We start from the raw sequence: 13,057 nt of genomic DNA on the forward strand, positions 1-13,057 counted from the left end.
ACAACCCACTGCTATGTCAAGAATCGCGTGGTGGGGGGACTTGCTCAAGATGCTGCGCCAAACACACACAAAACGCACAAGGAGAAGCTCACTCAAGAGACAAGAAGAGAGATGGAGGCCAAAATGTTTTCTTTCTGGTTTCTTCTTCTTCTTCCACACTCTTTACAATTTACACAAAGTATAGATAAGATACAACATAAAGGAAAGTGGCCTACTAAGTCAAATAATGCATAACCGACTACACTAGTCGACTGACACTATAACTATACCAGTTGTAAATAGGTGTAACAACCTAAATATAGTAAGTAATGAGTCAGTGGTGGCCATGTGAAACTCATAATGACCACCAACATGCTAAGTGTAGACGTGTGGACCCATCTAACCAGGCGGTCCATCATTAATGTCCGCATGTGTTGAGCTTGTCATCTCAACACTCCCCGTCAAGCTCAACTGCATCTCTGCAACTCCAAGTAAGCTTCAAAACTTTTGAAGCTTCTCTGTACCCAATGCCTTCGTGAAGATGTCAACTATCTGATCATGTGTGCTGACATGCAACAAGCCAATCTCACCTGCTAGTACCTTCTCTCTCACAAAGTGGTAGTGTACCTCAATATGTTTTGTCCTGGCATGGAACATAGGGTTCCTAAGCCAGCTGTATACTGCTCATGTTGTAACAATAAATGACAACTGGATCTTCCACGTGCACTTCTAAATCAGCCAATAACTTTTGCAGCCATACCATATCACATGCTGCAATAGCAGCACCTCTATACTCAGCCTTTGTACTCGACAAAGCAATTGTAGATTGCTTTTTTCTGCTCTAAGTAACTGCTGCACTACCAAGAGAGAACATGTATCCGTTGGTAGATCTTCTATCAGACGTACTACCAGCCCAATCTGCATCTGTGTATCCAAACACATGTACATATGTACCTACCTCATAGAAAAATCCATAATTTAATGTGGACTTCACATATCCCAATATGAGTCTCGTTGCATCCAAATGTGGCTTTCTAGGTACTTGCATAGACTGACTCACAAGACCAACAACGTAGCTCAATTCTGGCCTTGAATGTAGATCAAACTCCCCACTATCCTCCTGAACATAGTAGGGTCTTCTATCTCATCCCCAACATCAGCACTCAACTTTACATTCTGCTCCAACAAGACTGAAAGTGGTTTGCATGTTGTCATACCATACTTGGACAACATATCCAAGCCATACTGTCTTTGGGATAGCCATATACCATCATCACATTTGATCACCTCAATGCCAAGGAAGTACCTTCACTACAACAAAAAGGCTCCATAGACGCGCTTGTAGACGCAATATTTGAATTGTGTTAAAAAATGTTTAGCGCATTTATAACCGCATCTACTAGCGCGTCTACAATTTCGCGTCTACAAGCGCACTTATAGTGAAAACTACACACGCATCTTCAACACTTGCGCATCTACGAGAGCGTCTACTCTGTATGTCAGACGCACTTGTAGACGCGAATTAGCAGTGAAGCACAAAATAAAACTAGGAAAAGCAAGCAACAACTAACATACCCAAAGCTAAGAAGGAACCAAAATACAACTCAGAGTAAACACACAAAGAGAGAGAGAGAGAGAGAGAGAGAGAGAGAGAGAAGAGAAGAAGGACTCACCTTGAATATTTGTTGTGATGGGCAGCGACACAACTACAAACTCCTTATTCTCCTCCATCTCCTTGCTCTTTGGCTGTTCTCCTCGTCGCAACAAACATACCAAAATCTAAGAAGGTAGCAAAATACAACTCAAAGCAAAGATAGAGAGAGAAAGAGGGAGGGAGGGAGGGAGGGAGGGAGAGAGAGAGAGAGAGAGAGAGTGTGTGTGTGTGTGTGTGTGTGAGTGAGTGAGTGAGTGAGTGAGTGAGAGAGACAAGAAGAAGGACTCACCTTGAATCGGTGTTGTGATGGGCAGCGACAGGGCTACAAACTCCTTCTCCTCCCTCTCCTTTCTCTTTGCCTCTTGCTTCCTCCTCTCTTTACCCTTTCTTCTTTGCCTCTTCCTTTCTCCTCTCTTTGTGTCGTCCATCTGTCAAAAAAACCCAAAAGAAACGCAAGACGGGACTACTTTGAAAAGAATGACACAATAGCAGGATTTTTCAAATTTTTTTAAAATTTTAGTGCGTGTCTGTGCGCGTGTCTATAAGCTCGTGTATATAGAGCACAAATTGCTTATAGATGCGCTTATATACGCATAGTTAAACGCACTTATAGATGCACATATACACGCAATTATAGATGCCCAAATACATGCGCAAATACATGCGCACATAGATGTGATTTCACCTACAAATTAGACGCAAATATAGATGCGCAATTGTGTCTATATTTTTCAAAATTTTTTAAAATTTTAGTACGCATCTGTGCGCACGTCTATAACTGCTGCTTGTTGTAGTGGCGCGTCTGAAAACGCGTCTATTTTCGCGCCTATTTGCGCGGATATATAGACGTAAAATTCGCATCTATTTACACGCTCTTTTACATGCGCATACAGACACGATGATAGACGCGCCCAACTTTGTGCGTCTATGCCTCATTTCTGTTGTAGTTCTTAGCTCACCTAAATCCTTCATCTCAAACTTCTTATTCAAAAAGTCCTTGACTTCAACAATCCCACTATCACTATTACCTGTATTAATCAAGTCATCCACATAGATGACTATGATGACCAAACCTGCATCTCCCTTTCTCACATAAAGTGAGTAATCAGCATCAAAAGCATAAAATCCAATATTGATAAGATACTCTCTGATCTTGTCAGACCATGCTCTAGGTGCTTGCTTGAGCCCATAGAGCGCCTTCTTCAACCTGCACACATACGTGGGATGCTCTAAATCTTCATAACCTGCCGGTTGATCCATATACACTTCTTCCTGCAAATCACCATGCAAGAAGGCATTCTTCACATCCATTTGCTACAACCTCTAACCTTTGGCTGCTGCCAAAGCAATCACACATCTGACAGTTGTCATCCTAGCAACTGGACTGAAGGTTTCTTCATAATCTATGCCATATGTCTGGGCATAGCCTTTTGCAACCAGCCTAGCTTTGTACCTACTAATAGAACCATCTGCATTGTGCTTAATCTTATAAACCCACTTACATCCAATAGATTTCTTGCCCTTCGGAAATGATACTAGATCCCAAGTCTTATTGGCCTCTAATGCAACCATCTCCTCATCCTGCATCCCAATGAATATGACCAACAGCATCCTCAAAACAAGTGGGCTCAACATCCTCAACTAGTTTCACCATATAAGCATAATGGTGAGCTGCATAACCTTCAAAACTAAATCTTTTAACAGGGTATTTGACCCTGCTAGATCTGCGTACCACCGGATCACTCAATGGAGCCTCTATATTACTATGAGCTCTCTGTACACCTGGTGTCCTGATAGAAGGAATACCAAGCTCATCATCCAAGCTCTCTGAGCCACTAGAGTCTCCATCAAGAACTGCATCAATACCATCTGACACTTTATTCTTTCCTTTGTCTTTACCTGTAGTGCTACTAGATGCACCTGAAGATGTAGAGCTACTCCTTAGTCTCCCAGACCAAGGACTACCAGATGATGTCTTTGGTCCACTAAGAGTCCGTGATTCTTGTTTTTCAGCCTGCACATGAGTGTCATGATCATCATCATCCAATGCATCACCACTAGATGCATACCAACTGCTCATTTCACCAAAGATGACATCCTTGCTCACTCTGAACTTACATGTGACAGGGTTTTAACAACTATACCATTTTTGCTCTAAAGAGTATTCAATAAAGACACACTTTTCAGCCTTTGGATCCAGTTTCTTCCGCAACTCATCTGGCACATGAACATATGAAATATATCCAAACACTTTCAAGTGTGAGACATCAGGCTTCTTACCTGTAAAACATTCTTCGGGCGTCATACCATGAACTGCAGCTGTGGGAGTTCTATTCATAATATAAACAGCAGTATGAACAGCCTTAGACCAAAAATGCTTAGGCATATTCTTTTCAGCCATCAAAGCGCGTGCAACTTCTGCAATATGCCTGTTTTTCCTTTTGGCAACCCCATTTTGCTGTGGGGTATACCTGCATGTGAACTGTCTCTTTATCCCATGAGACCTCAGAAAATCACTGAACTCATTCCAAATGTACTCTCCCCCTCCATCTGACCTCAAGCACTTTACTTTCAAGCATGTTTCTCTTTCAACTGCAGCCTTGAAAGTTCTAAAGTGCTCAAACACTTCACTCTTTTCCTTCATAAAATATATCCACAGCTTTCTAGAACAATCATCAATGAATGTGACAAAGTATGAACTGCCTCCAAGAGATACATTTTGTGTAGGCCCCCAAATATCTGTATGCACAACATCAAGGATATTTCTGCTTACATCTCTGTCATGTGAAAAGGGTTGTCTTGCCTGCTTACCAAACTGACATGCTTCGCATACCTTATGAAATTCTGCAACTCTAAATGTAGGCAAACCTGTAACCAACCCTTTGGAATGCATTAATTTCAGCCTTTGTACATTTGCATGTCTAATGCGTTTGTGCCAAATTTCAATATCTGCAAAACAACACCTTTTCCTTTAGCATACATAGCACTATTCATAGTAGGAATTCCAGCATCCAGAGTAAACATACGTCCAACTCTACTTCCCTTTGCAACCAACCTGCACTTGTCATTGAAGTCTTCTACAAAGCAGCCCTTTGCATTAAATCTGACTTGCATCCCTTGCTCTACCATCTGACCGACTGACACCAAAGTTCTTTGTAATAGATGGCACATGTAATACATCTAAAAGACTCTTTATCTTACCATCATGCAAGGACAAGGAAACTTTTCCAATGTGTGAAATTGGGTGGCATGAATCATCACCCGTCTGCACATAACTTGCATTTTGCAAATCCTGCATCTCTCCAAACCATTCTGCATGGCTGGTCATATGATTGGATGCACCTGAATCAACATACCAAACATCATCATGTGTTCCCTTTCCTGTAACAGCCTTCATCATATGCTGCATAACAAATAGACGTTCATTTTTGTATTCATTCTGTCGTGAAGACGATGCATAGTTTCCTTGCTCCAACTTACCACTGCGAATATCATCTTTCTTAGCATAACATTGGGCTGCAATATGACGTGTTTTGCCACAGTAGTGACACACAATACCAGAGTTGTTAGAACCTCTGTTCTGCCATCCACCTCTTCCTCTAAATCTCCCCCTACCTCTAAAGTTACCATGACCTCCTGAAACCTGCATATCGCCAAATTGTTGATTCAATCTTTTTTGTTGGTTGTCACTATCACGTCTTGTACCATGGCCTCTTGAAGAGAACCTACCACGTCTCCTTCCGGAACTGGAGTAGAAAGCTTGGACATGTTCACCACTTCTTTCAAATGTCTCACTCTGCATGTGTATCTCTTTAGTGATCATAAGGGAGACCAACTCATCGAAATCTAAAAATGGCTTTCTGACATATACAGAAGTTACAAAAGACTTCCAAGCCTTTTCATTGTTAAGTCCACCCAAGGTAGACGACACCAAATCATCATCATCGGGCATTTCATCAATCGCTGCCAAGGCATCTGCAATGCTCCTTACCTTCAGTGCATACTCATTGATAGACATCTTCCCTTTCTTCAATGTATTCAACTCTTGCTTGAGTTGATTCTTTCATGCCTTTATATTTACAGAAAACATACTTTCAAGTATGGTCCAAGCTATATATGAATTCTCTGCATTTCTGATATGTCCCAACATATTATTGTCAATTACTGCAGACAACCAATACATGACCTTTTTGTCTTTTGCATTCCATTCCTTTCGTGCCTTTGTCTCTTCTGCAGTTGGAGGATCACTCACCTCCGGCTCCTTTTCTTCACCTGACACAAACTCGTAGAGACCTTTTCCAATAAGGAAGTTTGTGACACGGAACTTCCATGAAGGGTAGTTGCTCTTGTCGAGCTTCTCAATGATGGGGTTTCCACTATTCTATGCCATTATCACAAAACTAATACCAAACAGCAAGCAAATCTTCTGCAACCCTCAACCTGTAGTGCACAGTAATACATCAGACAGCCTTTTTCACTATCTGCTCAACAATACATGCAATCTGCAACCAGTTTGCAAATAAACCTTGTGTTTATTCGCTGGTAAATACCTTTGAGCTTACAAATCTAAAATCTGTAACCTATGCACTTGTATACGGCAAACACAGTTGAAATTACAGGATATCTCGAACTGTTATCTGCAACCTTGCGGCTCTAAAATGAGGCCTGAAATGACCTCGAATAGCCAAAATAGCAGCGGGAATGCCTAAAGGGTCTATATGCAGAAAACAGTGAGCTCTTTGTGCACACCAAATCTCACTGCAATCTGAGATTTTTTACTCTGCCCTGCTTTTAGTGCCTCCATAGGTACTGTCTAAGAGAAAGAGTGGAAGAATGGGAGAGCTTCTTACACGTGGCTTGCTTGCTCAAACCTTGCTTCTTCTCCTTCGCTTCAGCCTTCGAAATCAGCCTCTCTTAGTGGCGAGGATCTGATATCATATCAAGAATCGCGTGGTGGGGGAACTTTCTCAAGATGCTGCACCGAACACACACAGAATGCACAAGGAGAAGTTCACTCAAGAGACAAGAAGAGAGATGGAGGCCAAAACGTTTTCTTGCTTGTTTCTTCTTCTTCTTCCACACTCTTTACAATGTACAAAAAGTATAGATAAGATACAACATAAAGGAAAGTGGCCTACTAAGTCAAATAATGCATAACCGACTACACTAATCGATTGGCGTTATAACTATGCCAACTGTAAATAGGTGTAACAACCTGAATATGATAAGTAATGAGTCAGTGGCCATGTGAGAGTCATAATGACCACCGACATGCTAAGTGTAGACGTGTGGACCCATCTAACCAGGCGGTCCATCATTAATGTCCGCACGTGTTGAGCTTGTCATCTCAACATACTAATGATAGGCACAAGGTATCCAAGCTCAAAATCAAATCAGCCCCATAGTCATTAATCTCTATGATGAACAATGTAGCATAAACTAAGAGATCATAAAAGAGTCTCCCACTGACTCAAATAACCAAGCTTTGCAATGTAAATACGAATGGGTTCCACTAGAAGAAAATTCAAAATGCCCAAGAGTACAACAAAACTCAATACATCAAATATATAGCATTTAGGTTCCCAAATATAAGAATTAATATATCTAAGAGCATAAATTGGCAATAGGCCTTCAACCCGTAAGTGCAAAATCACTATATCAATGAATCACTACCAAAATGCATTCAATTGAGCTTAGATATGAAGCTCTAAGATCACCATAAGCATATACATCAATGGCAAGCATCAATACATACATGTAGAATTCCCAAAGCACTTGTAAGCATGTAATACGAAGACCTTCACACAATAAATGCTTGCTATCCAAACTTTGCTACAACAGAGAAACCTTCAAATTTTAAGCTATTTGTAATGTGCCCGCTTATCGGCTGTTCAAGCACGTTTTAGCAATCCATCGAGAAACGAATCTAAGCATCGTCGCCTAGCACTCCCATGGAATGTTTCAAGGTTTGTCGCCTAGGGTTTCATGAGTGCACCTTGCAATAGAACATTATTGGTTGAACCCACTAGGATTGACCTGAAATCTGGGTTCCTAGGGATCAATGTCTCCTAATAGCATTCTAGCGTCGAATTTTGGACATTCTACTTTATGCAGAGATACTCAAGTTGAAGTAGACCCATGCCGCACTTGGTTCAAAGAGAATGGGAAACAATAGGGATGCACTACTCAAACCTCTCTGTCCGTAGGGCATAGTCCCATTCCAATCCCCTAAAAAGGCATGAATTGAGTTCTACCTAACACTACCTAAAGGTCATATGACTGTAGAACCTTGTGAGAAACCTCCCAATCTGCTGTGACCACCCTTCAATAGGATGGACCCATTGGGGGATCCGCCTATCCACTTCCCTCAATAGGCATTCTTTAATTATCTAATTAGGTCCTATCACATTTATGTGTGACATTTAGAATCAACTTCCTTAATTAAGCCTTTTAGGGAACATAGTTTGTTTACGTAACTTACTGCACTGACATGAAAACAATTCAAACAGGTTCCTTGGAAGCAAACTTTATATTAGCATCTAAACTGAGATACAAATCTTGTTTAAAAAGGATGATTCCTGCAATCTGTAAGGATGTATCTTATTTCCTCCAAGTTTCCACCCTTTCACTAGTAACAAAACCTTAAGAATCCATCTCGAGTCATGTAGATCATTTGACTAGAACCCGGAGGCAGGGAATTTACAACCAAAACCCCCTGGCATCCAAGCCTCCTCCTACATTCAAACTAATCCACATGGAGAGACCTTTCGTCGCGGGTTCGGTCAGTGTTCCTGTCACGGTTATTTAAAACCTTCTTAGCTAGGGTTGGCAGCCAGTTGGGGGTGGCTTAACGCCCCCTCCATGAATTCAATCTAATTCATTATTCAAATTTCTTTTGTGAACTTGGGTCATACATTCCTTTCACAGATAGTGATTCTAGATTTACAAGCACAAACAACAATGAAGGCGAGTACTCAGGACATATGCTAAGGTGGAGTTCCCATCTTTAAAAGCCTAGTGTTGCCCTTCTTGGGTCTTCTTTCTTGGGTGTCAATTTCCATTATCTTCTGAGGGATAGAGAATACCCTCTTTTTGACCTCACTCCCATGTAATAGGGGTGAGTAATCATGTTATAGATTCGGATGGTAGCTTCCCTAAGTTAGTAACCTTTGGTTCTTATCTTAAGGTCAAGGTCTTAGATGATTCAAACTAGGATTTCAATTGGTTAGTTGGTAACCATTTTTCCACCTTAGAATTTTATCGGGGGTTCTAAGTTTACCCTAGATTTTCCTTCTCTCAAGATAGCAAGAACTTTTTTTCATTCCTCTCGCCGGTCAAGAGTAAACTAAGCCCATTTACAATCCTCAAATAGTTGTGAGCTTCGAATGTAGCATGGCGAATGGACGTTCTTCTTGTGGATACAACATTTGGGTTTTCTTGTGTTAGCTTTGAGATGTATCATATTTTTAAAATGATATACCCAAGAGTGTTTTGGATCCATCGCGATTGGCTATTGGGATAGAGACCAAAGAGCATGTTGACTCTAAGTCAAAATATGGTCCTAAGGACAACTTGATCTATTTGCAATAAGAATCCTAGTTGAGTCCAATTAAATCTTAGCCTCACTTATCATGTAGGATTTCGTTTAGCAAATTGGCCTTTGCAATTAAACTTAGCAATTCACAGTGCATCTTAAATCTACCTTTTTAGATGCATCCCTATTATGTGGTGCAATTGAAGCTATCCATGATGCTATGCAAATTTAGGTGCAAGTCTTTCCTGAGTTAGTGATACGATGCGGATCCCCATTCATGAAAATTTCTACTAGTGCATTTATGCAATTCATAAGGCATGACCTCAGTATTTAAGGGCAAGTGTACATGAGTTCATTGTAAATGTGAGTTAGTTTGCTCCAATGGTCTATAGGATGCAATTGACCTATATGGAATATTTATGTATATTAGCAATCTATGATGTATTTGTGAAAGTTTGAGCCTAATACTTGGCTTTATTTATTGCAACAACCTGTATATGCTTAATCTAATTCGAGGCAATTCATGGTTACTAAACCTTTTCAACTACCTTTCGAGTTATGCAAGTTACAGATGTGAAGTATGACTTCTTCCTAATGATTTCCATGCTTAAATGCTTGGTTTCAAGTACTAGACATGGTAGCGGTACTTGGTTTTGGAGTTTTGAATTAGCATTTACGCTTGATAACCCATTCATGTTTATGGTGTCATCTTTGCCCAATCCTTCTTCTATAGTCACATCTTTTCCAATTTCTTGGGAGAGTTTATGCTTTGGGGCTAGTTCAGAGCTTGGAATGCATCCTTCACTCCTCTTGGAGGACTCCTTGATGCCACAATTCCCTACACCTTGTCTTGGCTTTTTCGATCTCCTTGTTAACTAGAGGTAATCGATGGAGAGATATCGAGAACTGTTGATGGAGAGAGAGGGTGCTCGAGGCTTCGTCCAGGTAAGGAATTGTCCTCGGGCCTCTTCTCTCTCTCCCTCTCTTCCTCTTTTACTTCTAGGTTCACCTTCCCTCTCCTCTCCTCTCTCTCTCTCTCTTCCCTTCACTACCTCTACCTCTCCCTCTCCCTCTCCTTCACTCCTTCCCAAGTTGGCAACAAGGGAGGGGGGAGAAGAACAGTGTGTATGTGGAAAGGCGGGGGATTTATAAATGAAAGATGGTAATAGTTGTGGAAAAAAAAGAGAATTGTCATGCCTGCTGAAGGAGTGGGAGGAATTTTTATAGGGGAGGAAGAAGGGTATTCGTCACCATGCAGCCTAACAGGAGGGGTAGTGGGGGGGTTGGAGGTGGCACACGTGTGCCCCTCCCTCCCTATCATTGATATTGTCTATGACCTTTTTTTTTCCGTCATCATCATCATTACTACCACCACCTTGGGTTCTCTTTCGACTCATAGATATCTCCTCCCTCACCCTCGTTGGTTGCAAGTTCAGCTCCCCTCGTCAACACGTAGTTGAACTCCCCCTCTCTCCACAACAACTGACGGTGTTGATAGGGGGACGTAATTTATTTATTTTTTAAATTATATTTGGATGGCGATGGTGGAGTATTACATCCTTCCCCCCTTAAGGAATCAAGATGTCCTCATCTTGAAAGGAATTGGGGGTTATTGTTGGTTGATAGAACCCCTTTCCCCCTTAAGGAATCAAGATGTCCTCATCTTGAAAGGAATTGGGGGTTATTGTTGGTTGAGAGAACTCTTCGTCAATCCATGTGGCATCTTCTTTTGGATAGTCCTTCCACTAGATGAGGTACTCTTTGAGGTTTCTACACCTCAATATCTTTTCTCGAATATCTAAGATTCTATCTGGCCAAAGCTCAATGGCTCCTTGGCTTGCCATTACAACTTGTTGATCATTGAGTACATGGCTAGGATTTAAACACATATTTCTTTAGTAGGCTGACATGGAATACATTGTGAACCTTTACATCCTAAGGGAGTTGGAGTTTGTAGGCACTGGGCTCTAGGAACTTGAGGATCTTGTAGGGTCCGCAATACCTTGGACTTAGTTTCTTAAATTCTCCTAATGATAAGGAACTCTTCTTGGGTCGTACATGAATAAAAACCATATCCCCTTCTTTGAAGACCCGCTCTTGTCTTGTAATATTTCTACAACGAAATATTAACGAATCTAGATCCTGTGCAAAAGCAGTTTGAAGAATTCTCCCGCAACAAAAAAAGAACCTTGGCCTAAGTGCTCCATCTTCGCACATTATCAATACCATTCCCGCGTGGTGCATATGAAACCGTGGCTAGAAATCGCAAGCCACTGTAGGAACTCCACTTCAAGGGACAAAAAAAGATAATGAATTATTTGCAATTTTTTTCAAAAATCCCTCCCCTTCAGTCGTTGCATGGCAGGGAGAGGGAATATGTGTGGAGCTTGAGTTGTGGAGGGGCATGGGGAGGAGGGCATGCAACCTGCCACTTGTGTGGCCATCCCCCCACCAACCTTCACCCTATATATGAACCCCCCCTCCCCAAGCTTGAGGGAGGGGGATCGTGTGCTGCCCGCCATCGTGAGGAGCCCCCGGCCGCCAGTTTGCTGCCGCCGCCATTCTGGTCACACAGCCTGGCTACTGCCGCTACTACCATCGCCATCATCATCATCATCATCATCATCATCATCATCATCATCATCATCACCATCGTCATCGTCATCTTCTTCAACACACGTCATCCCTATTATCCAGAAGCTTGAGAAGCTTCTATTGAAGCTTCTCTAGGCCAAGTTCACCCGCACCTCCTGAGGTTTTTAATCCGTGTTCCCCAGGGCCTATTTCCCGTGCCGCGAGGGAGATCTCGGACTGAAGGAAATTTCAGAAATCGAAAAAGGGACCAAGGGAGAGTTTGCTAAGTCGAGATTTACTTCGTCAATGGCTTCCAACCAAGTACAAGAGTGGACAACGTCCCGATAATGAATGCCTAGGTTCCGAAAATAGTCCCGCATGGAAAATATGCACAAAGCATGTTTTAATTCACATAGGAAACTTAAACGCATTGGAAAATTTATATACTCGCTTGATTTACAAAGTGTAGTTGCACGACAAGTACTTGCATTTGCTTGCACTTCCATTGTCAAGGGTAGTCGCATTTGTGAATGTAGGATGCACAAGTTAAAAGATGAAATTGTGCTAAGACCGTGTCCTTGTTGCATCACACAAAGGATAGGGCATATAACATATAATGCACTCAGGTAATAAATTCCTGATTGTGACTCGTGTATAAGATAATCGTAGACAGTCACTAGATGATGTCTAAATAGTTGCATTAAAAGGAAAAGATTTATGAAACTTTGACAATGAAACATATTTTATGCAATTCGCATGCTTTGATAGTTACATTTTTAGGTTGAGATAAGCAATAAGAGAAGGATTAAATCAATGATGTATTCATTGGCATCTGGTCATGAAAGAATGGTGCATCCATGCATAGAGTTCTTTTATTAAAGTTCAAATTGGGAAGGGATGCATCTTCATTAAAATACTAAAAGCTTGAATTCAATACATAAAACGTAGGGTTTATAAGAATAGCTCTGAATGTCAATCAACGTCGCATAAGGCAAGGAAAAGAAAGATCACTATAGATCCTATAGTTGCATAAAGGCAAAAGGTCTATGGTCTTGAAATTGCATATTCGCATGGAATGATATATCTCATACATCTTGCAGTTACATCTTTTAGGGAAAGTATTTGCATCTCTAAGGGAAAGATCACCTTTAATCATCAGACAATTAGATCAATTAGGTAGATCGCATGAAATCGTGTAACTCACATGAGATTCATAAAGCCGTGAATAGTTAGAATACGACAAACACCTCAATGTGTTGGGTTAGGTTAAGTTATGTTAAAATTCTGCCTAGTATCGCACTTAGGATGCCAATTTA

The sequence above is a fragment of the Lygodium microphyllum genome, chromosome 25 (assembly GCF_053477565.2).
Source record: "Lygodium microphyllum isolate KBCC chromosome 25, Lygodium_microphyllum_v1.1.10, whole genome shotgun sequence".
NCBI classification, from domain to species: Eukaryota; Viridiplantae; Streptophyta; class Polypodiopsida; order Schizaeales; family Lygodiaceae; genus Lygodium; species Lygodium microphyllum.